The sequence below is a fragment of the Ambystoma mexicanum genome, chromosome 4q (genome assembly GCF_040938575.1).
Source record: "Ambystoma mexicanum isolate Mex_15411 chromosome 4q, UKY_AmexF1_1, whole genome shotgun sequence".
Taxonomy (NCBI): domain Eukaryota; kingdom Metazoa; phylum Chordata; class Amphibia; order Caudata; family Ambystomatidae; genus Ambystoma; species Ambystoma mexicanum.
In genome coordinates, this window is record NC_090928.1 from 1,302,562,403 (window position 1) to 1,302,587,513 (window position 25,111).

Consider the following 25,111-nt stretch of genomic DNA (forward strand, 5'->3'; position numbering starts at 1 on the left):
AAATCTCATTACACAGAGGGACAAGACAGGGATGTCCCTTTTCTCCTATACTATTCGCTCTAACAATTGAACCGGTGGCGGCTGCAGTTAGGGCAGAACAGGAATCCCGAGGCATATATATGTCAGGGGCGTACCAAGCCATCTCGTTGTATGCTGACGATGCTCTGTTATATGTTCGAGAACCTGAGAAAAACCTGCTTCCTATACTGGCCGTAATAAATGATTTCACCCTACATTCGGGTTACAAAGTTAATAAGACCAAATCCGAAATCTTTCCATTGACCAATGCCACCACCTGTCCCACAAACACATTTGGTCTCGCATGAGCTCCTGAACACATTCGATATTTGGGAATACAGGTCTCCCGTGACAGCACCTCTCTATATATAGATAATCATGAGACCACTCTACAAATCATATATTCAAAACTCCAGATCTGGGCTAAGCTCCCCATATCCCTGGCTGGCCTATAGCGGTGCTCAAGATGACCGTGTTACCTAAGCTCCTTTACGTCTTCTGCAACGTCCCCATCTGGCCGGGCAGACCATTTTTCGACAACCTTCGATCCATGGCTACAACCTTCGTTTGGAATGGGGGGGCAAATAGGATAAGCTGGGCCAAATTGGTCGAACCTTATGAAAAGGGAGGCTTCGCGGCTCCTGATTTCAAACTATATTGTCAAGTAGCACAAGCCCACTATGTGAAATTCTGGCAAGACCCCTCGGACACTACACCACACGTACCCATAGAGCGCCACTCAGTCCGCCCAACAGACCTGCGTTCAATCATCTACTCGAAAAGACATAGAGATGACTGCAAATTTGACCCAACCTCCTGCACGATCGGAGCATGGAATGCAATCAGTAAACGACTTGGCATAGATGACCCCTACGACTCATAAGCCCCGCTTTGGAATTTCCCAGGCATCGCACCCACATATGATATTGGTATTCAAAAAGGTTGGCTCCCAGAATATGATTTCACAATGAAAACCATGTTCCCAAACGGTAAATTTGTGACTCCCGAAGATTTCGCAGAATCGGTCGGTGAGACTCCCCTAACAATCTTGCAGTTCCACAGAATGAAAGCAGCGTTCAAGAAGCGCTGGCCCACATTTCCAGATGAACCTCCAGAGCATGCATGTTATCAATCTTTGCACTTCCAGACTGGCACGGGGGTGTCCAAACTGTATACCTTAGTCCAGACGCATATGGACACCTTGAATACCATTAAGTCATCTTGGGAAAAAGATATGGGCACTGTTATTGAAACAGGGAAATGGTCCAGATACTGTCTCCTATCCAAAAAGATATCGTTAAATGCGGGCTTAAGACTAATACAGTTCAAGATCCTGAACAAACTACACTTCACACCGGCAAAGATGGCGAAGTGCTACGCTAATGTGCCTGATACCTGCCCAAAATGCCACGCCCCTGGCGCAGACTCCTTCCATATGTACTGGGATTGTCCTCTGGTAGCAAAATTCTGGAGTGAAGTAGCAAATACCCTAGAAAGCATCACACAAATCCCTGCAAACCTTAACCCCCCGAAATACCTATTTGGAGACCTTGGAAAGGTCTCGGAAAAAATTAGGAGATTATTTAATGTTGCCTGTGCAGTTGCAAAGAAATGCATCCTACAGAAATGGAAAAGTACACAGGCCCCGACATTGGAACAATTTCTCTCTACACTGGTATACGTGAATGAATGTGAAGAAAGGTATGTGGGATTGTTACCCGCCCCATGCAAGCCGAAAGACATCTGGGCACCGCTCAGGACGTATCTAGCCGAAGATTCCTTGGATACAGACAGCTCTGATAGTGACAGTGTAAACGAACTATAATGCTCTTCAACCCTATGTAGCGCTTTATCTCCCCTCATGCACACTTCTATCTGTTTGTACCTATGATGTTGTATGCCCGAAATATAATATTAATCAGGAACAACTGATGCAAATCTGGATGTACATAACATGTTTGTAAAGAATATGTGAGTTTCACAGCGAGATAGCTGTGATATGCAACCAAAAATAAAGTTTTTAAAAAAAGAAAATGATGTACACTCAATACCATATGGAAGATGAATAATGGTTTTATTTGAGTAGAAGGATTAGCCCACCGGCTCTATCACAAACACAACAACCAATGACCATTGGAACATTCCTCTTAAGCATCTTTCCTCTGACGTTCCATGTTCCATGTTCCACCCTCATTACAGCTATGTGGAAGGTGCCACATGGAGCATGGAACCCCAGAGTGATTCAACAATGAGATACTACAACATCCCAGGAACTTAAGGGAAAAAACAGGAATAGATGGCCTTCTTACAAAGGCCACAAGAAACTTGAGAGTGCTGTGTGTTGTACTGTAGTGCAGACTGTACAGAAATAAATTACTATGGTGACCTCTGACCACAATGCTCAAAGGTCACTCATTTACTAATCAGACCCTCCAGATTGAATCGATTTTGCGATACCGCAGAATGCTGCAAAAACTGCAGTTTTTTAAAATAGCGCAAAAATGGCAATTTTTTGTTTTTGCAAAAAGGACTATTTTTAGAAAAACTTTTTTTGACGCAAGAAATGAAATGCGCAAAGGAGCAGCCCAATCCACTGTGGCATGTGAATGTGAGCATGTAAGATGCGCCTTTTCACCCCTTCGCGCAAATCAGGGGCTGTTTATGCACATTTAAGCGCATCTTAAATTTACAAACAAGAAGCGCTTTTAATTGTGCAGAGATTGTGGGGAACCCCATGCGCGATTTGTGCCACTGCATGCTAGTAGCTTCCTAACCCGTCATACAATTTAGAATTTTAAATGTTTGTTGTTGTGACAGAAGAGTTATGAACCGCTGTTGTCTCACTGGCATTTCTGATCCTCAAATTGCGTTTTTTGGGTTGCATTTTAAAGTGGCAGGCCCCTTAAAGGCCTGTCACAGAGAAATGCACTGGGAGCCTCTAGGAAATTGTTGGAAGAGCGCTTCCAACACAAATGTAATCAAGGGGGCTGGCCAGCAGCCACGCATCATTTGCGCCACAGCTCAGCACTGTGGAAATGGGCAGGTCACCTTTGATAAAAAGCGTCCTGCTCGTTTCCAGAAATGGGTTTTCTAAAAATAGTATATCCTGTGCTCTTTTTTATTTAGATGCCCTATTATTTGAGGATCTGGGCCTAAATCTTTAAAAATATACAAATGGTCACAATATGAGAGGGACAGGCGATAGGAGAGGGTGAGGGGTGAGATGTGGAGTGGTAGGCAAGAAAGCGGAGGGAGAGCAGTGGGGTGGTGGGCCAGACATCAGAGAGGGAGCGGAGGTACAGAAAGTAGAGGGAACATGGGCTCAGGGGGAGCACTGGGCCAACAAGCAGAGAGGGAGCGGTTGGCCGGAAAGAGCCAGTGAGCTGCAGATTGTGAGAAAGGAGGGAAGAGTGAAATCGAATTGGAGAAAGGATGCAGAAGTAGCACGAAAGAATCAAGGACTGGATAGTGCATGAGGTATTGGGGGGCCTAAGGTGTGAGTTGGGAGTATGATTTGGAGTGTGGTGGGGACTGGGGAGTGCAAATTGTGACTTTGCAGTGTAACACAGCAGTAAGTATGTGTATGACACAGTGAGTGGTTCAGAAATGCAAGTTGTGATGGGGAATTGGTGAGAAGTGTGAGGTGTATTGGTGAGAGAGGTGTGTGGGTGCTTGGAAAACACAGAAGAGGAATATTTCCAGCATTAAAAATGATAATGATCAATACTATCAATAATATAAAATAGGCATGCACATTAAACCAAAAACATAGCCAAAACAAACTCTCTTCTGCCAAGCCAGAGATATCTGGGACTCTTCCTATTAAATTGATACAAAAGGTACATATAACGACACACTGGCTCGCTTGTAGCCTTGGGCACTGTCTTTTTCCTGCAATGCGCCAATCTTACATCCTCCAGCCAATAAAAAATGTGCTGCAAAAATGCTGCAATAAATAAAGGTTTGTGCTGCAATATATGCCATTTCATGCCGCAAAAATGTGCCAGTTCATGTTGCAATATCCTGGAGGGTGTGACTAATAGGATTTCTCATGATGATCTGGGTTAGACCATGCCAGACGGTGGTTTACTGTGATCTGTTTAGTGCAATCTAATGTCCTCTATCTGTTATTAACGTTGTGAAGGGACACCCTGTCCCATTTCAGTTGTGATGTGGGTTGCAGCCCACGTGTTGTTGTAGTAGGCAGAGCGTCCGCTCCTGCGCCAGTTCATGCCTAATGATTAAAGTGTCAACATCCTGATTCAACTTCGTTTTGTTTTCATTGCATGCTTTCTTATAAGCCTGTCATATTTGAGTGACTTCATTTCTGGTTAACATCTAACAATGGCGACGAGGTAACCTCACGGCATGCTGCATCATCAACGTCAGTGCCCTCCTGAGTCTGCATTATCCTTAAAGCTCCCGCTGCTGTACCGAACCACCGCAGAGTCAGAGACCATCACGCCGCACTGAGGCTCTCTGCGCATTCAGTTTCGCAGGCCGCTACTTCGCTGAAAACATCACGGTGGCGGCCGAGCCTCCAAACTGTTAACTCTTTCACCACCACAGAGGAAATTTGCAAACACACGCGCTTGCAGCACAAACCATGTGCTGAGTCGTGCGAGCCCTGTGTATTTACATACAATCACTGCCACGGAGGAAAGTTGATAGCCCATAAATCCAGGGCGCTCTAAACAACAAGGGAATAATTTGCCGACACACAATACTCCATCTGCTGCACATGCTACCAAGGACTCTTTTTCTCTTGCAACACAAGCCCAAGACAGGAGGGCAGAAGACAGGAAAGCATGTGCTCTAGAACTTTCCTTCAGATCCCTGCATGATCCAGCCTACAACACCACATCACGCTTTAAGGGCAGCTCACAGCACCACATAAAGGTGAGCAGTTGCGATCTCCAGGGACCTTGCCACCATGTCTGATATTGAAGTGGGCAGCAGCTCACAAAACCCTCAGCCCATTCCAAACCCCTGCAATCCTACGCAAAGGGAGGAGGGAGGCCATGATTCATTACAATTACAAGTTATGCAGCATTTTGACATATCAGACACAAGCAGTCTGGCGCCAAGATGGTCCAGGTAGCGCAAGGAACTACATATATACATTGACGTAACAGGTGTCAGAGAAGAACGCTGCCTTAGAGGAGTATTATTGCACTCGCTAGGTTCCGGTGATGAGAGACATCGTGTTCGAAATGCCCGAAAACACGATTGACACATTTCAAGGCATAATTGATTTGCTGAATAACTATTTTGCACCGCTGAAAAACATAGACTATGAACAACACATTTTCCACACGACCACGCAGGAAAAAGGAGAGAACATGGACAATTTTGTAATGAGATTGCGGAAAAGATCAAAATACTGCGACTTTGACCATTATTCCACTGAAGAGGCCCTAAAATCACAGGCCATTGCAGGGTGCGAATCACCCAATTTCCAGAAAGCAGACCGCTCGATGAAATGTTATGTTATTTGTCATTTATATAGCACTCTATATATCATTGGTATGATCTCAAGGCGCTGGTAGGTTGAACGCCCTTGGGGACCGCAGTCCAGGTCAGTAGAGAGGGAAAGTGTCGTAGGGTGCGTGGGTGCACTACTCATGTGTGCAGCTGGTGGGATTGCCTGATGGTAGCTGCATCCTAGCATTAGGTGTGGTGGTGGAGATATCAGTTGAATGTGTGCAGTCCGGCGGGTGGACACCTAGACTGGTTTCTGGCTGCGTTATGCTTATGCCTGTAGGACGCTTATGTGAGCATCTAGGCCGGTTTGTCATGGGATATAGCTGCGTTTTTATCGGATTGATGAGCTGTGCATGGGGTAGTGTTCGTATGTGAACAGCTAGACCGAATTTATCGAGGGGTAGAGCTGTACTTTAATTGTGTGATGGTGTAGAGTAGAGAGTAAGTGTAGTGATATGAAATGATATGATAGTTCATCCACAAAGTGCCTATGCACAGTGCGCTTTGAAAGCGCTAAGTGACAAAGGTGAACGGGGGAGAACACAAGGACACTCCTGCAGGCCAAGCGCAGAATAAATGTGAAGACTAGCTACAGTACTTGATCTGAAGAACCCAAACTGTGCATGTGCTAAGGCACGGACAGGAGTGCATGCCTGGGAATGGTACATGTGACTGGATGGCTGGTACATAGAGACATTGCGAGCGGTCAGGTATGGCAAACAGCAGGCATGAAGAGGCAAGAAGCATAGAGAAGTACAGAGAGACATCACGGGGCCAGAGGGGCTGCGGGTATACAGCGACATTAGGGGACTAGAGGCGCAGGGCACACAACATTACACACTGCTCGGCGAAAGACAACAACCTGGCAGACTTCCTATCTCGATATCCCCTACCAGCTCAGGACGAGGGACAATCCATCGAAGCTAACCAATATATAAATTATCTAGTAAGTAATGTGCTGCCTAGATCAATCACAAGGGCACAACTGCTAAGAAGGCTCAGAAATGTGCTACTTCCCTTCACCTTAGAGACCTTCTGAGCTTTGTGTTTCTTTTGGTTGTGGAGTCTGACAAACTCCATAGGCATCATCTTTTACATTGTGTCACAGAGCACCCTCAGTGCAGTGACACAGGGAAGTAGTTCGGATTTCCCAAAGGATTAAATACCTCCTCTGGGATATACTACTGTTTCCCAGAGCAGTAAAGTGAAATTGACTTTACTTACCATTGTAACTTTCTAGAGCCAGCACTCACTATCTTACAATAGAGTGCTGGAGGGGTTACCTAGTATCCCCTCTGTCTAGCTTCTCATGTAACATGTTTTATGTTACTCTTTTCTCATTGAATGGCTGGTGGCAGTGGTTTCGTATAAACTACCATGGTGTGCATTTACCGCGGGCTGCGTTCACAGCTGCTGTAAAACAACCACGGGAGCCATCTTTGTCAAAATGGTGCCCGGTCTTCTTTTTTCGCCATTTCTTTGTGGAAAGGTCCTTCTTGAGATTTACTCTGCGCGCCAAACCAGGTTTGGTCTCTTTGTTAATTTTGCCTTTTGCAGGATTCACGGGGGAACCCCGCCTCTGGCTCCAGAGTGTCTGGGGTAGGCAAGAAGTGAGGGAGGTGCCCGAAACTCCCTGTGCTTAGTCTCCTAGGAGACCCAAATGCACTCTGTGGTGATTGGCTGGCTGACTGTCCGGCAAGGACAGCCACCCTGCTGGGTGATTGCCAGCTAGGCTGGAATGAATGGGAGAGAACTGAATAAAAGGCGAGTGCTTTGGCTATACTGTTTTACCCTCAACCTGTAACGCTGAGGAAATTGTTTTTACCTTTGCTCCGTAACACTTGTAACTAAGCTGTAAGTTCTCTTTTCACCTTCGGCGCGCACAATTAATAAATGAACAAATAAAACAAAACAGGGTCGGACTGGGACAAGAAATAGGCCCGGTCACCCAAAAGAATGTGGCCCACCCCTCACCTCATGATCCTAGACCTCTACCCTACCCCAAAGTCACATCCCGGAAGCAATGAAACACGACCTTTCACCCCTTGACAAAACAGGAAATGGCATCAAATAGTTCCTAAGTACACTAAATTACTGTGAATCAAAGCAGACATGCAAGGCCAATTGATAATATGTTATTATATAGCACTTACGCTTAAGCTCTTTTTTATAGAACAAATATGCATACAATATCACCCAACCTGTGTTGGTACTCATTTATCGACCTAAGAAGGATGAAACGCTTTTTGAAAAAAGAAATATATCTTTTTTTTCAATTTTCTTTTTCTCCAATCGGCCCAGGCATGGCCAGAAACCGGCCCCCACCCCCCAGGGCCAAGGGGCCAATCCAACCCTGCTTGGGGCCGACACAGGTGAATGAGCATTTCACTGAACGCTATTCGACCTACAGGTCGAACTACGGTAACAGAAATAGCTGGAAAGAGCAAGAGTGCAAACTGAACCCAGTCTACCAATCGAGGGGAAGGGGTAGAGGAAGAGGTGGGAGAGCTAGCAACAGAGGTCAGCAAGCAAGTACATGTGGGAATGGACCAGAGCGCTACAGCACTGCGAGCAGGGACAGTTACCCCAGAGGTAGGAGGAGGACTGCATTGTTTATAGAGAAATAGAAAGAGTTATCAGGAGATGCATGTGTCGAACAGGCAGTACGAGGGTTCCATCTAGAGTTCTGTCAGGGCCCAATACAAACAGAGTGGCCAAGATCCATTGTGTTCAACAAGGAAGATGATAAGATGTTAGAAAGAGAGATCTCACAGCTAGAGGGAATGAAGGCCATTACGCAGACGTCAGCCGACACAGTTGGTTTTATGAGCAGTAAGTTCTTAGTAAAGGGCAGACGGAAAACCAGACCAGTGATAAATTTAAGAAACATAAATGCTTTCATTATCTACAGGCACTTCAAGATGGAGGGAAGCCATCTTTTAAGAGATGTATTACAGTCAGGGGACTAGTTTAGTGTGGATAGACCTCAGGGATGCCTAGCTAAAGATTCCAGTCACGAGCGAACATCGCCGGTTCCTACAATTCTTCTGGTCAGGTCACCAAACTGATGAAACCAGTGGTTTGTCAGCTGAGTGAGCAGAAAATCAGGCTGATACATTATCTAGACGATTTATTTCTAATGGGACAGAACAAGGGCTATGAGAACAGCAGGTGAGAACAACACCAACATGTTACAGTGTTTGGGATTCTTAATAAATTGGGAGAAGTCAGAGTTGTCTCCAGCCCAATCGATAGCATTTCTAGGGTTTGTGATAGACCCAAGGGCAGTCACCCTCAGTTTACCGATAGCAAAGGTAAATCTGATCAAGAAAGATATCAGGACAATACTAGCGAGGGAAGTCATTTCACAGAGTGAGTTAGCCAGGTTGGTAGGGAGACTGACTTCCTCTATTCAGGCACTTTTATCAGGGGCCCTCCACTACAGAGAATGTCAATTACTAAAAATTCAACATCTCTGACAGGGACTATCATACGAACAAAGAATAACCATCTGCAGAGGCGAAAACAACATTGTAGTGGTGGTCCAGCCAGATTGAGGCATGGAATGGGAGAACGATATTTAGCTCCTCCCTAGACCTCACAATTGAATCGGATGCCAGCCTATGGGGCTGGGGAGCCTGTTTAGGGAGATGGCTTTGGGAGGCAGATGGTCAGGGAGGGAGCTAGACCTCCATATCAATTGTCTGGAACTAATGGCGGGTCCATTTCAGTGAAGTGTTGGATTAAGGACAGAGCAAATTGATGCGCGTTACTAAAAAATGGACAACGTATCAGTGGTAAGATACAAAGACAGGTTGGATATAACGAAGTCAAAGATGCTAGCGGAGCTTGCAAAGGATTTTTGGCACATGTGCCTTCAGAACAAGGTCAGCGTAATGGCAGAGTATCTCTGAGGTCTGCAGAATCAGGTGGTAGACTAGAACTCAAGATATTTGAGAGACGCCAGCGATTGGCAACTGGAAAATCAATATTTCCGACCCTAATGAATCTGACTGGTCCATGCAGGACAGATATGTTTGCGTCCAGGCTGAACAGTCAGCTAGCACATTTTTTCAGCTGGAGGTCAGATCCAGCAGTGGAAGCGATGGACGCTTTTCTCCAGAGGTGGGGTCAGGAGGCAGGAATGCGCTTTCCCACTGTTTATCATGATTACGAGAATGTTAGCACAAGTAAGAAGACAACAGGCAGCGATACTGTTGGTGACACCAGACTGGAGGATCCAGACATGGTTCCCGGACCTTCTAGAGATGTAATTCAACAAGCCGCTGTTGCTCCCACATTTCAGAATGATAGTCCAGGGACCAGCGGGCGCGATTCACCCTTTAGTAGATTGACAGATACTATGTTAGCAAAGATAAGATTCACTGTTGACAACTTGAGCCAGAAAACCAACTCAAACCAGAAGACCAAAGAGAACCAGAAGAAAGGTGAAACGATAATCAGAACATCTAGCATCCGGACGGGTAAAAAGCGACAATCGATCGTTGTAAGAGGAAATCTCTCCTCGCCTCATGAAACACACAGGGATTTGGCCACCTATACTCGGGAGAAAGCAACTTTCTGGGAAAATTCTAATTAATCTGCTTGCAGATTAGCTGGATAAGAACAACCCTTGTGTGTGTGAAGGATACCAGGTGTACATAAATCCGGCACAGAAAGGACCCCTAGGGAGACCACGTTCTGGGCTCTTAACTCTAGTCAAAGATGACTGTAAATTACAAGTTCTGGAACATCTGACCCCGAATCCTCTTGTACAGATAATAAAACTAGTGAAAAATAGAGGACTATACGAGAGCAGATTACTTCTGATTAACATGTACTGGAATACAAAAGACTCAGAAACGAGAAAATATCTAGCGGATATCATGGCGGCTATTGATTCTTCTATGTTAGAGGATAAGAATCAACTAATCATTATCTGTGGCGATTTGAACATCAAACTACTGGATAAAATGGCTTGTTGAAAAGAAGATCAACTCTGGAAGCCAAGGAAAAACAATGGCTGTTAGAAATGGGTATCAGAGATATGACAATGCTGAATGGCCAAATAACAGGTGACCTGCCAGGGGCTAAGACCTGGGCCTCTAATTCAGTAAGCGCTTGCCTGGATTACTGCTTTGTTGCTAGAAATACCCTAACATGGATCAACTCTTTAAAAGTAATCCATCAGAAAGGGAGTGAACATGCTCTACTGGAATTGGAACTCCTTTGGAAGACCGAAGAGCCGAAACAACGTAATGTCCCCGCACTGGAATTAACATGGGAAAGGAATAGGTGAAAAATAAAATCACAGGCCATTCCGAAACTAGTTGATCGGTTCACGTGCAACCTCAACAACAATCATGAGGCAGTGGACTACAGATGGCTACTGAAGGAGTTCGAAATAAAGAGTGATACAAATAAAAACATAATATTGGAAAGGAAACATGCATATAAAAAAGACCTGGTGGAAAAAAGACGGGAACACTGCACAGCATTGAGACGGCTGCATAGAAGTACCCTCCTTAATAAAGAGGAACTCTTAAGACTATGCAAACAGTCTTATAAGAACTGGTTAAAATCCTCAAGGGCTTGGAGATTACAAGCAGACGCTGAAAAAATGCTGGCAGCAATAAGTACATCCAATACAAGATCCCTATGGGAGATAATAAATAAAGGAGAGGATTTCCAGGCAGCCCTAACATCTAGTCATGTTTCAAAGGAGCAATGGGTAAAATTCTATATAGACCGCTTTCAGGAGAAAGAAGTAACTGAATTAAAGCAAAGATCAAGACACCCGTGGCTCATTGAAATTGATAGGGAAGACATATTATCAAGGATTAAAAACTTGAGCTCTTCAAGAGCCACTGGCCGGGATGGCATCTCCAACTGTATGTTGAAGGAAAATGGAGAAGTTTGGGCATATTTCATTCTAGTACTATTCCAACAGATACTAAAAACAAGAACAATCCCTCAAACTTGGAAAGAGGCCCTAATCGTTCCAATCTATAAGAAAGGGGACCACACAAATCCCAGGAACTATAGGTCTCTGTAACGCTCACCTGGTATCCACAGGGACGTCACTCAGCCTGTTCTGACCTCTTACGACCTCAAACCCTTCCCTGGAGTCTACTCGACTGGAGACTGGGCCTGAAACACAGGATTGGTAGAGTTTAACTCCCTATTGTTTCTGTGTGCTTGAACCCCTTCTTCCCCGGAGTCCAACCCTTCCCTTTGATCCACAGCTCACCTTGTTTTCTTGGAAAGTGTGCTCTCCATCCTGCTTTCAGCGCAGGGGCGCGTTGATTGATGCGGGCTCGTTGCTGCCTAGTTACTTCACTGGAAGAGTCCGACAGGTAAGTATAATGAGTCTTTTGAACAGTTCTCTAACTTCGTTCCTTTCCTTCCTTAGATGATGGCCGGCGTCCGGGGATGGCGACATGCTGCTGAGATGAGTAGCGCTGAAGGTGAGTGAGAGCGCTGTATTTTTATTGAACTGAGTTCTTTTTCTGTGTATTTTAGGTGCCGCGACGTTTTCAGCGTGGATGCCGGTTATAAAGAAGAAATGCGGTTAGTAAGCGCGGTATGCGGTGCCTCTAGATGTTTCCACACTAACCTGGAGTGTCTTTTCCCTCTTGCAGATGGATGAGAAGTTCTGGAGACAGAGTTCCCCCAGAGCGGCTGGGATTCAGGTAAGCGTTTGAAGCTCGTACAGTCTTTAAAAATAAGCGAAGATTTGCTGAATGCTTACTAATGCCTTTTTTCTGTTCTTTTCCCTTTTCCTAAGGAAGCGGTGTGCCGGGATAGGAATAACACCCCGAAGATGCCCACAGAACAGAAGAAGCGATGAATGATAGGCAGAAGCTCCGCAAGGTAAGGCTATTCCTAATGGTGTTCTTGTTCTTGCAGGAGCTGAGCGCAGAAGAAAGAGGCAGGCCTACTGGAGACCGATCCGAACACGGTGAGTGTCACGCTGCAGGTGCAGAAAACACAAAGCATGTTTCTCAGCCTGGGCGTGGCTTAAATAGTCTCTGGGTATCCCAGGTGTCTCTGGGCTGAACCACACCCAAAAGACTAGAGTGCACATGCAGTTCTGGGAACCGAAATATGTGGGGCATCCATCTTGTCCCCATCAATGCACTACAAGTCCAATCCCTAATGTTATCCTATGGGAGTGAGTGAGTCTGGTGCCACAAGCGCCAAGTCTGAATCCAAGTGGGTCTTTGGAGGGATGGAGAGGCCCTTGAGGGCCATGTAGGTGATCGTGACCTGGGTCCAGCCTGACATCTTGGAGAGCTCGGGGCATGATTGGCAGGAATCATGACATCCAATCTCCCTTCTCGATTCCATTGGAAAGCTGTTCTCCTCTATTCTTCTGAGAGATCTAAAAAGATGGGCAATAAGGACAGGAATTCTAGACAAACGCCAAACAGCATTCATGAGTGGTGTTGGTACATCCCTGAACTTATTCATCCTGAATATGCTAAAACGTCGTGCCCTGGAAAGTAAAAAGAACATATACCTTGGTTTCATTGATCTCGAACAGGCCTTCGATGGAATCAGCAGAGAACTGCTCTGGGTCAAGCTAAGAAAATGGAATTGTCCGGAAGACCTGCTTGAGGCCATTCAAGAACTTTACAACAATACCTCAATTCAAATATTGGTCTCTAAAGGCGGTGATTTGATAGAAAAGATCATGACATCTAAAGACATAAAGCAAGGATGTGCCCTGGCACCTTTTCTATTCGTCCTTTATCTGGCGGACATGAAGGAGTCCCAGGAACAAATTCGAGCATTTCCACCAGTGTTCCAGGATGAGGCTCGGTCCTGGATCCTATACGCCGATGATGTTGTATTCATAGACCAAACTCCTATAGGTCTACAAAGACGTTTTGCGGAATTCACAATCTACTTAAGCAACAATAACATGAAGATCAACATAATAAAATCGATCATCCTGATAATGCAATCGGCTCGAGGATCCAAGGCTATAAAAAAACGCATTCACCTGGTCATTAGATAACCATCCCTTGGAAATAGTAGACTCAATTGTCTACCTTGGTGTCTGAATGAACAGGCACAACAGAGTTTCATTAGAGAGCGACTGATAAAACTCTCAAACCAAGGTCCTGTCCTCCACCGGCGGTATGGAACCTTTTCAATGATGCCACTAATCCTATTCTATGAACAAAATGTTGTGGCGATTCTGACCTATGGTGCTGACTCTCTACTAAATCTCCACTGGAAGACTTGGGTGGGTGTTCGAGGCTCTTTTCTGGAGAAGGGTTCTCAGGCTTCCCAACTGCCTATCAGTATCATCGATAAGACATGAATTGAGGCTGCAATCTTTTGTATCAGTACTGTTGTGGAAGAGACTTTTGCTTTATCGGAAATGTATCCTGGACAAGCCGCCTATCTCCTTTGAAGTGCTGGCAAATAAAGATGTAAGAAAGGCAGATGCCAACGTCCAGGTCTGGAAACAGAACTGCCAAGAAATATTAGAGTATTATAGCATCAAAATGGACATGTTGAAAGAAAATCTGGATAAAGCAAAGAAAACTCTCTGTGAAAAGGATTGGGAGGAAACGGACATCCTGAAGAGGCAGAACAAATACTGCCATAACATCAATTGGGGACGAAAGACACTGAACGACCTTCGACCATATCTGCAAAGGTTTCCCTCATCTCGTTATAGAGACCTATTGATGAGATGTAGGCTAAACATCTTGCCAACTAGGGAGGTACAATATTTAAGAAAACAAATTCTAGCCCAAGATGCAAGATGTCCGTGCAGATGTCCGTGCAGATGCAGTAATCCGGATTTGTTAGAATCAGTAAAACATTGGCTGTTCTCATGTCCGAAATTGTTCACCCAAAGAAAGCAACAATTGGGAGAGTGGGTGGCCAATGTAAATACGACAACGGAAGAGGAATATTGGGAAAGAATATTGATGGTAGATAAAATCGGACCCACCCTGGAAGCCCTAGAATTCATAGAATTAATTCTCAGTGAGATTAATGGAGGACAATGACGAATCTTTAGGGCGATGTGCAGTCTCACATGGAGATTTTGGAACGGGAATGACATTGATTCAAATGTTAAAAGTTGACATTTTTTGTTTAACCAATAAAACATTAAAAAGAAATATTAGTAGATTGATGGGGACTTGAAATTAATAGCATGGGCGATTTCTGAGGAGTCTGGCAGATGCCAGCACTTTCGGAAGATGCTGAGAGATTCATCGATGTCAGGGTTGTCCCTGTCCGGTCTGCCTGTTTTAGTGTCCCTGGGTAGGGTGATTGTGGTAAGAAAAGGTATTTTGTGTGCTGCAGTCTGTCATTTCTCCTGTTAGTCCTTAACGTTCCCTTTACAGTCAGTGGAATCAACCCAAGCCAAGATGGAGGACAAGGGCAGTGACCTGATTGGTTGAAATGTTATCAGGGGCAGTTGGAATCTCTGTCAACTGCCTTTCATTGTCAGAATCACAGCTGAGTAGCAGGTGTTTCAGGAGTTCCCCGTTATTAGGCATTTTAAGAGGTCTGACAGAGTACTGGACCTTGCCGGAGGCATCTTTAAGCAAGAGAGAACAAGTCTTAAGAAGAAGGGATCAGAAAAAGAAGCTAAGTAAAAGGATTCTTGTCATGACAAAACAGAAGTGCAGAAATCTACTCAAAAGTTTCATCTGCTAAAAAAAACGTTTGGCTTGACAATTGTTTGCTGCCTTGTTTACCTGTTTTTCTGTGGGCTGTTTAAAATAAGATTAATGATTGGTTCATCTTTAAGTGCTGGTCTCTCGTGAACTGATGCGCAGGTCTTTTCTTTTGCAACTGCCTACCTGGACTAGTGTTTTCCTTCACTTTTCACTTCGGTGGAGCAGAATGCTTTAATGATTTCTTTCCGTTCGGCTCATGTCATGTAAAATAATGTTTAGGATGCTGTCTGCCGAGTGCTTTATTTTCATTGGCATAGTTTAGAGAGAGAGTAAGGGGCCGATTCATGGAACAAACGTGCGGCGAAAATCCCAGCGCAAGTAGGCGCAAGGAGGCGCAAGCGTGAGAAAGCAAGCGCACGCGCATGCGTGCGATTCAAGGAAGGCGCTGCCCTACTTTCCCACTGGTTGTGTGCCAAATCCGTGCATGGCGCACGCTGGCGCACACGTCTCCAAACAGCGTGCGCTAAGCGCAGCGCCCACAACAACAGTAGGCGGAACAGGGGGCGTAACACGCGGAATGGGGAATAACGCGTGAAAAAGAAGGCGTAACGGGGGGAAGTACTGCTGGGAAGTACACGGAACGCCCACACGCACGCGAACCACATGTATCCATGGAACCGAATAGGGCAAACCCGCGCACGGGCAAAGACACGCTCAGGCCTAAACACGTCTGCCATACAAAGGCAGGCGGTAGCGTCCCTGCGCATTACAAAAGTGTGCACAAATAAAAAGCATGCATATACTGAGTGGGCTAAGTGTATTCCTGGCATTCGCATGAAGTTTCACATGCGATAGGCCCTGTGCGAGTTGGGTATGTGTATTTCGGGGGTGCGCGGGAAGTTTTACACGCGATTGGCCTGGGTACGTGTATTGCAGGGGTGCGCGGGAAGTTTTACACGTGATTTCAGCACGGTACGTGTATTTCAGGGGTGCGCGGGACATTTTACATGCGATTTCAGCAGGGTACGTGTATTTCAGGGGTGCGCGGGAAGTTTTACACGCAATTGGCCTGGGTACGTGAATTTCAGGGGTGCGCGGGAAGTTTCACACGCGATTTCAGCAGGGTACGTGTATTTCAGAGGTGTGCGGGAAGTTTCACACGCTATTGGCCTGGGTAGGTGTATTTCAGGGGTGCGCAGGAAGTTTCACATGCGATTTCAGCAGGGGACGTGTATTTCAGGGGTGCGCGGGAAGTTTCACACGCGATTGGCCTGGGTACGTGTATTTCAGGGGTGCGTGGGAAGTTTCACACGCGAAAGGGCCCTGTGCGAGTGGGGTACGTGTATTCCTGGGGTTTGCGGGAAGTTTTGCACACGAAAGGGCCCTGTGCGAGTTGGGTACGTGTATTCCTGGGGTTCGCGGGAAGTTTTAAATGCGAAAGGGCCCTGTGCGAGTGGGGTACGTGTATTCCTGGGGTTCGCGGGACACGCTAAGGGCCTTTGGTCCAATGAAATCGTGTATGTGTGCTGACGCGCTTACGCGCTAAGGGCCTTTCCTCGAATTACACGCTGACGTGCAATTTTTTCACGTGCCAAATCACTCTGTATCAAGCTGCCCATGCGAAAACACACAGAAGACCACCCTCCTGCCCTGAAGGACATTTTCCTGCCCCCCAGACCCCCGAGCACGCTCCCACCTGCCATCTGCTGGTGCCTGACTGCCTGCTGCCCACGTGCCCCGCTATTTGGTGCCTGCACATCAGCCATCTGTAGGGGTCCAGTTGCTGTGCCCACCCCTGCTGGAACAGAAGACTCCCGACTGGGATACCATAGCTCCACAGCCCAGTCCCAGGACCCGGTTGCCCACCCACACCTGCCTCGGGGGTCGCCATGTCGGGGCAAACACCATCTGAGACCACTGGCGACCCCCAGCCAGAGGGGCAGAGGGCCACCAGCTTCAGTCAGAAGGAAGTTGGTGTCCTGGTGGAGCATGTCATGGGGCATTCTGATACCCTCTTCGGAACATCACGCGCCAACAAGGACGGACGGGATAGGATCTGGGATGACTTTGTGGTTGCCATCAACGTGGAGGGGGTTGCAACCCGCAACATCAAGCAAGTCAAGAAGCGCTGGGAGGACTTGAGGTCCAGGACCCTCATAAAGGCCCGGCGCCTCGTGGAGGGGGGCCGGGGCAGCATGAATACGATCCAGATGAGGGTCCTGGAACGCGTAGGCCCAGCGCTCCACGCCCAGATCCTTCAGAGGCAGACCCGTCTGGAGTTGAGCGGAAAGTGGCCAAGCATTGCTGTGTGAGACAGGGCATGTTGCAGGGTTCTGGTTGTCTGATACTTGCCTGTATGTGTGACATAGGCCATGTACGTATGTGTGTGTGCAGGGACATCATGGTCATGCATGTGAGACCAGTAATGTGTGAACCACATGGTAGGTGCATGTGTTACAATGCAACATGTGGAGCAGCATGGGGAATGCACACATTAATGCATGCCTGTCTCTGTTATTGGACATGGATGGGGTGTGAGACCATCAGGAGTCACCCAGCTGCTTATTGCAATGCGGAGGCCTTTTGCAGCAGTAACATAAGCAACCCTAGTAAAGTGGGTAAGATGTAGCATGCAACAAGCTTGCATTGAAATCAGATCCTACGGACCTCATTCAGTTAGAGGAGCAATGGCCTTGAAAGCTTACACCATAGGAACAGTCAGCTGATTGGTCAAAAGAGTCAACTTTTAAAGTCTTTTATTTCTGACCAATTGAACAAATGTCATTGGTGGTGAGTAAGCTTTGAACAAGCATAATCCGAGCCTTCGGTCTTGACACAGAATACAGATTTTCTACACTTACGTTATAGAAAGTCAAGATTTTATTAAAGACACAGATCCCGGGAGGATAGATCAGCGGCAACGTGTTCGCCATGGAAGCAAAATGACACGAAGCGACACAGGTTCGAACCCGGGTCCGCGCTTAAAAACCTCTGGGTATTTAAGCGTGTTATAAATACGCAACTAAGACAACAACAAAAAAATTACGCAACTAAAAAAAACAATTCCTGTAACAGCGCCTCGATGCCTGCGGGCTGTGTGAGCACTATAAAAATGCTAAATAAAAAAACAGAGGCGAAGGATTATCCCACCCTGTTAATCGATGCATGGTGTATGATTGCTCTGACAATTTGAGGTTATCTTGAACAAGGCTAATTTTGAAGGACTTTGATCATGCGATTGCCCACCCTATCATGGTTAGCCTCAGATTGGTTCTGTTTATGTTTTTTGACAGGCAGAGAAAATAAGTCCTCAGGATCCTAAGAACAGCAGAGACGGAAGGTTTTATGTTTCAGCGTCAACCGGTTGGGGCGTGTGAGTTAATGTTTTGAGACAGACAAGGAAAGAGGAAGGAAGCCAGGGTTATAGACACAGGGGGAGAGGATTGGATGAGAAAGTAATTTGGATAATAATTCAACCAACCATAAAGAGACTACAAAAAGACTGTTTTCTTGGGAAATGTAGTTTTTTGCAATGGTGTATGTTTAATGTCTGATTAATTACACATTTATTATGAGCATATCCTTTTGGAAACAAAGCCCCTAAATCATTGAAACAAATATATTTTCAGCGTTGTATGATAAACAGCAATAGAGGAAGTATTTCACAGTTCAAATGGAAGGGAATTCCAGAGACGGGTGCCCCTCATAGAAACACTGGCCCCCTTAGTATCACAGTGAGAAAAGGGGACTGCCAACAAATTTTGGCCAGATGAACGTAAAACTCACAATGGCTGATGGAGCTGAAATTTTGACACTAGATACCAGGGTGCTGTTCCTTGAATGCACTTATAAATAAGGCATAGTGTTTGGAATTCAATCCTTTTCTTAACCGGTAACCAGTGCAGTATTCTCCGATATGTGGAGATGGGACCTTCCGTGGCTGATTGTACACCAGTCAGACAGCGGCATTCTGTGATTGGCCCTCTGGTGCACCTAGCAGAAGAGTGGCACAATAGTCAATTCTGGAATTGACCATGGTCCCCACGGCCTCCGCACACTCTGATTCAGAAATAAGCAGCAAGATAGGTTTCAAGAGCTTACATTGGCAGGAAACAGATTTGACTACTTCTGAGACATAGAGAAGGGGGTGGCTGCATCAGAAAGTGCAGGACAAGATAAGGTCTTATGGAAGTCCTTGAGATAATTTTTAGGAGCAAACACTATAACCTCAGCTTTGTTGGGGTTAAGCTGAAGCTTGCTTTCAATCATCTAGTCTTTGATAGCATTAGCACAGGCTAAAACATGATCTGTCGCCTCCACAGAGGATTTTTATCTGACATAGATCTGTGTATCGTCCACGTAGGAATGATATTTTAAATCAAACCCGTAGAAAAATTCCATCAAAGGTCTTAGGTAGACACAGAACAGTATTGGGGACAGTGACGACCCCTGTGGTACTCCACATAGTACTGGGACGGTCATCAGAGTAGAATCCTCAAAGTTTGTGGCTCCTGTGCCCTAGAAAGGAAGAAAATCATTTCAATGTAACTTCCAAAACCTGGGCAACCTCAGAAAGTCTAGTCTGCAGTACACTAAAGTTGAGTGTGTCAGAGCCCGCTGACAAATCGAGCATGATCAACATGCTCAGTTCACCTTCGTCAGCGGCCTTTAGAATATCATCCCACATGGCCACCAAAGCAGTCTCAGTCCCGTGACCAGGTCTGAAACCTGACTGGAAGATATCCAGAATGGTATTTTCTTCCAGATAGTTTTGAAGCTGCATGGGGGCTACCTTTTCCAAAATCTTTGCAAGCCTGCAATTGATTGATATTTTCCCAACACCTGATGGTCCTGAGTCTGTTCTTCACTAGAGGCATAAGAACCAATCTCTTTAGTTCTTGAGGAACCATTCCCTGAACTAAAGAAGCGTTCACAAAATCTGTCAGGAAGAATTTAAGCAATGTGGCATGTTGCACTGCAATGTATGCTGGGATCGGATCATAGTCATGATTTGTAGGTTTCAATTTACAAATCAGAGCTTCAATATCCCCCAGGTCTACCAGTAGGAAGGAAACGGCAGGCGACTTGGAGGTGGATACCGTTAAGCGTTCCTGTATCAAACAGTGGGTTGCTCCAGTAGTAATTTGCAAGTCAATGTTCATACGAATGGAAGTAACCTTATTTCTGTAAAAAGCATTGAACTCATTGACCAGAGTATAGGACGGTGGTAAGTTAGATGAAGGAAAGGTTCTTAATTAAAGCAAATAGTTCCATATATCGATTTTAGAAGAAGTAATTTGATTTTTAAGGAACTGGGATTTTGCCTGAATGGTTCCTTTTATATATATTGCCAGTGCCTCTTTGCCAAGAAAGTGGAACCTTGATTTTCAGCCAAATGTTTTCTTTCCTTCTGTAATTCTGTTTTAATTATTTTAAGGAATCTGAGAACCAAGGATTATTTGTATCACTGCTTTGTTTTCAGAGGTGCCCTGGCGTTGCTTTCTTCAGTTCTTCAGTAATGATATATTAATCTGATAGTATTGTTCACAATCTTTTACTGTTGTGAGTGGTAGTAATCCTGCAGTTAGTTGAGGTCCCGTGATAGCATGAAGAGCCCTCTTATTAAGAGACAAACCAAAATTAGAGTGCTTTTCAGTGGGTCAACATTCTCAGTAGGAATGGTAAAAACACAACCTGATGATCTGACCAACTGACTGACATATCGTTCGGATAAAGCACTTTCAGCCCCCTGTATAAGACTACATCCAGACAGTGACCCAGATTATGTGCGTCAGAAAAGCTTAACAGCGTTAAGTCATGGGCTATTAGTATTTCGCTCAATCTTAAGAATCTGTATTATGGTTTTCGTTGCACCATACATTAAAATCCCCATGAATGAGTAATTGTGTACATTGTACTGCTTCAGAAGCAAGAGACAGGTCACATTTTTTAAAAAAGGACTCAGTAGGCCCGGCGGCTGATAACAAAGGAGTACCCGCATGTACTCATTTGCTGAGGTAGAAAAGTTACAATAAACAACCTGAGACTTCTCATCCTATTTTAGACCATGAAAGCGTGTAACTTTAAGTATTGATTTAAAAATGGTCCCGATTTTGGAACTTTATCAGGAAGCCTGGGGGTGCAAATAAATGGGAATCAGTCAAAATGACCGATAAAAAATGATTGAATGCGTGATTTGGCCGAATTTTGGCAGTTCGAAAATTCTGAACGGCCTTAAAGTCGTCCAGATCAGGCATTCAGTGCTGGGGGCTGCAGGGGTGTCCCCACACCCTTGCTCACTATATTGTGAGCGGGGGTTTCGAGGGTGTCTCCCGCAGCTGTCCTGAAAAAAAAAAAGAAAGAACACTGCGGCGCAGGTTCCCGATCACGGAAGTGAAAGGGAACAGGTGTCGCAGGGACACACTGAGTGTGAAGCAAGGTAAGTAGGGGGCTGAGGGTGGGGGTGTGTTGGGGGTGTGGGTTGGGGCGTGGGCCAAGTCAGAAATGTTCAAGGTAGAAAAGACCAAAGGTTATTTCGCACAAATAATCTTGGGTCTTTTCTCCCTCGAACATTTCTACCTCAGTCTTTCAACCCTGATCCAATAAATGAAACAAAGAAACCAAGTTGGCTATAAACCATGTTTCAGTGATAAAAAGACAGTCCAAATTTAATACAGTTTAAAGATCATACAGAGCTGTGGCGTTACTTACGGCAGACCTTGCATTGATTAGTGCCCCTTGTAGGCAAACATTAAGAGTATGTCCAGTAGCACCATTGAGTGTGTTAGATATATTCCTAGGTTTCTCAATGCCTAAGAATCTAATTTTGTTCAGAGTAAGTAGACTAATAGATCCCAACGAACCCCTCAGCCCTAATTTATTTTTAAATTTGTTTATTGGCATTTGTTATTATACAACTTTTCATGTCATTTTAAGTGTGCCATTAGTTACAAAATTATCAGCATTTCATAATAAACAGTAACTTTTTTCTTTTTTTTAAAATTAACTTAACATTAACTGTCTCCTGATTTTGACTATGTTGTTTAGTCCCATGCTTCTCAGAGAGTGGGGTGATGTAGCGGGGGGGGGCGGGGGGTTCCGGGGCAGCCAGAGGTCTGTTTGGGTCTTTGCAGGTCCCTCTTGTAAGAATGTTGTATTTTTATAGTTCTGTGTAGTCCAGTCTATGTTTGTTCATGGGGGCTTATCGTCTGAGGGTTAAAATAAGTTTCTTGTGATTTCCTTCCATCCGTCCAGTGTCGTGCTCGAGTCGTCAGTGGATCTGGTAACGCTATCTTCCCATGCCTTTGTTTCTGCGTTGACCCATCTCTCCAGTTCATTGTACCATGCGTTGTACCTCGGCCCGGCAGGTTTTTTCCAAGACACTGCGATATGTCTTTTAGCCAGTATACACATTAAGTTCATTAGCTTCACCAAGTGTTTGAGTTTGGCTAGTCTGGGATATGTTCCGAGAAGGCACTCTTCTGGGGACCAACTGTACCTGGAAGCGCCCACTTTTTCATATGTCTGCTTTATTTTCCCCCACAAAGACTGTGTCCTGGTGCATTCCCAGAACATGTGAAGTAGGTCTGCCTTATCCGCCCCACACCAGGGACAGTTGGGTTGTAGTTGTTTGTTGAATTTCGCCATCTTGCATGGGGTTAGATATGTGCGGTGTAGCATGTTCAGTTGTATCAATCGGAACCTGTGATTTCTAGACCCTGCTTTGGGAAATGTTAGCACTCTGCCCCATTCCCCATCTGTCATCTCTTGTCTTATTTCTGTCTCCCACTGTCCTTTAATTTCCCCACTTCTAGGGTTAGGGGTGTTACTGAGGTGCCTGTATATCTGGTACACCGTTTTTGGTCCCTCGCCTAAGTTGTATAGTAGTGTCGTGAGGGGGTCTGTCTCGGGTTCTTCAGGCCAAGTGACCCATTTATTTTGTGCTATTTCGCATATCTTTTGGTACCATAGGAATTGGCCAGTGTGTATATCATCCTCTGTCTGCAATGATTCACACTCCCTGAAGGTACCCTCATCGTATAGGTCTCCCCATGTGGAGACCCCTTTTTTCTCCCAGGAACACCTCAGCCCTAATAACAGCTTGCAGGAGTACATAGTGGCCCGGAGTATTAGGAGCTGCCCATGATTTGTTACAATAGCAGAAGGAAGATAGTTCCAATAAAGGTGCCAGCTCAACAACCTACCATAATAGCTAACCTGTGATGTCTCCTCCTTATCGGACAGCCGGTTCCACCGACCGTCGACCAGGCCGAAGACACCAAACAGGCTTTGCGGTCCGGGCCAGTTATGGCCTGTGTGGCTAGCCGATACCGTCACATAGCGTGCAGGCGCTGGTGCTTAGGAAAAATGTAGTCTAGTTCCATGCCCGTGCTTAACTGACCCCCCACTAGTCTTTAATAGCTTTAGTGTGAAAGAGCTGGCTATAGATGATATTAAACAATAAAAAGGAGCTAAATATTCTTGTGAGTTCACATAGAAATGTTTCACCAGGCACAGAATTTAAAAAGTTGACTTCAGAATTTTAAAATGTTAAAACAATGCAAATGAAGTTCAAAACAATGACATCCAAGTAGACACAGTAATTCAACTTCGCTGAGCGCGGCAGCTTCAAAAGCAGTCCCGGCCTACACGATCCTGTTGATTGTTTTAATTGTGCTCGAGAAAAGTACAGAGTAGTGTGAGTATAATCCTTTGCCTCAGTGTCTTAAATAGAATCCTGACTTTATATAACGTTAGTATGGAAAATCAGTATTCCATGTGTGACAATTCAAGCCAGTCCTGTTTGTCCCCAGTGCATGCAGGGACTTGTAGTTTCCTGTTTCTCATTGTAAGAATGATCTTAGAAGTCCCAGCATGCACTTGGAAAAACAGTACTTGCTCTACATGTCAAACTGGCAGCTATACACACATGCACCTGCATGGAAGGAGACTAAGCGAAAACAGTGCATACTTGCCAACCCCACAGATTTAGGTGGTAGACTACTGCCTTTTTTGTAGTCCTACCGGCTACAGATTTCAGTGTTTGATCCTCCCAATTTACAGTGGCAGGTCTATGGCTCCACAGGCTGCTGCCTCAGAGCCTGGCCCTGGACACCAGACTGCTGAGCTCCAGTGAAAGAAGCATGTATCTGTGTGTACGAGTCTGTCCATGGACTCCTGTTTTGGCAGGTTTGTTTGTTAATTTAAGTCATTTATTTGGATTGATTTTTTGTCGCACTCCTGCGACGGGCCTGACACGTGACTCATTCAGCCCTGCATACGGTGTGCAGAGGATGTCAGGTTTTCAGGGGCAAGCAGAGCATGACTTGATGCAGCTGTGTCTGAGCTGTTTCTGTATCATTTGTGCAAATCGCTGCCCAGGCTGGCTGCGCTGCTCCACACAGGGTGGCGAACCTGCCAGGGTAGTTCTTTATTGTTAATAAGAATTACAATCACATTCGCTGAAACAGGATTTGACCATTTAACATATTTCTAAGCTTATGTGCATGGGTGCCGGCTGTTAATGTTCTCTATGGGGTGATATTTGTTATTGCAGTGCACATGCTGAACCTTAAAGAAATTGGATTATTTTTTAATGTGTCTAAATGAGAATGCAGCACAATAGGTGTTACTATCAAAAATGTTTAGATACGGCCTGCTTGAACTCTGCCATATGTATGTAAGTTGCACAGAGTTCTCTGGGGATCCACATATATGTGTAGATATTCCCGTGGGAAGAAACAGTTTGAATGAAAGAGGTAATCTTTTCCCCTTCTGTCGCACAACAGTTATCCACATGCAAAGTAATCTGAGCAACATCAAAATTCTAAATTCACCAAAGTTAGAAATACAGATAAATCACTGACCAATTTTTTCATCTAGGGTAATTACTTTATTTACACTCATGAATATAAAAAATATACGTAAACAGCTCTAAAGTCATTCTCTGCAAATCC

General features: G+C 45.2%; 1 pseudogene; it reads left to right on the forward strand.

Annotated features, from left to right (window-relative positions):
• LOC138467393 (zinc finger protein 208-like) overlaps nucleotides 1-25,111 on the forward strand; it is a 419,830-nt pseudogene that overhangs the window by 276,841 nt on the left and 117,878 nt on the right.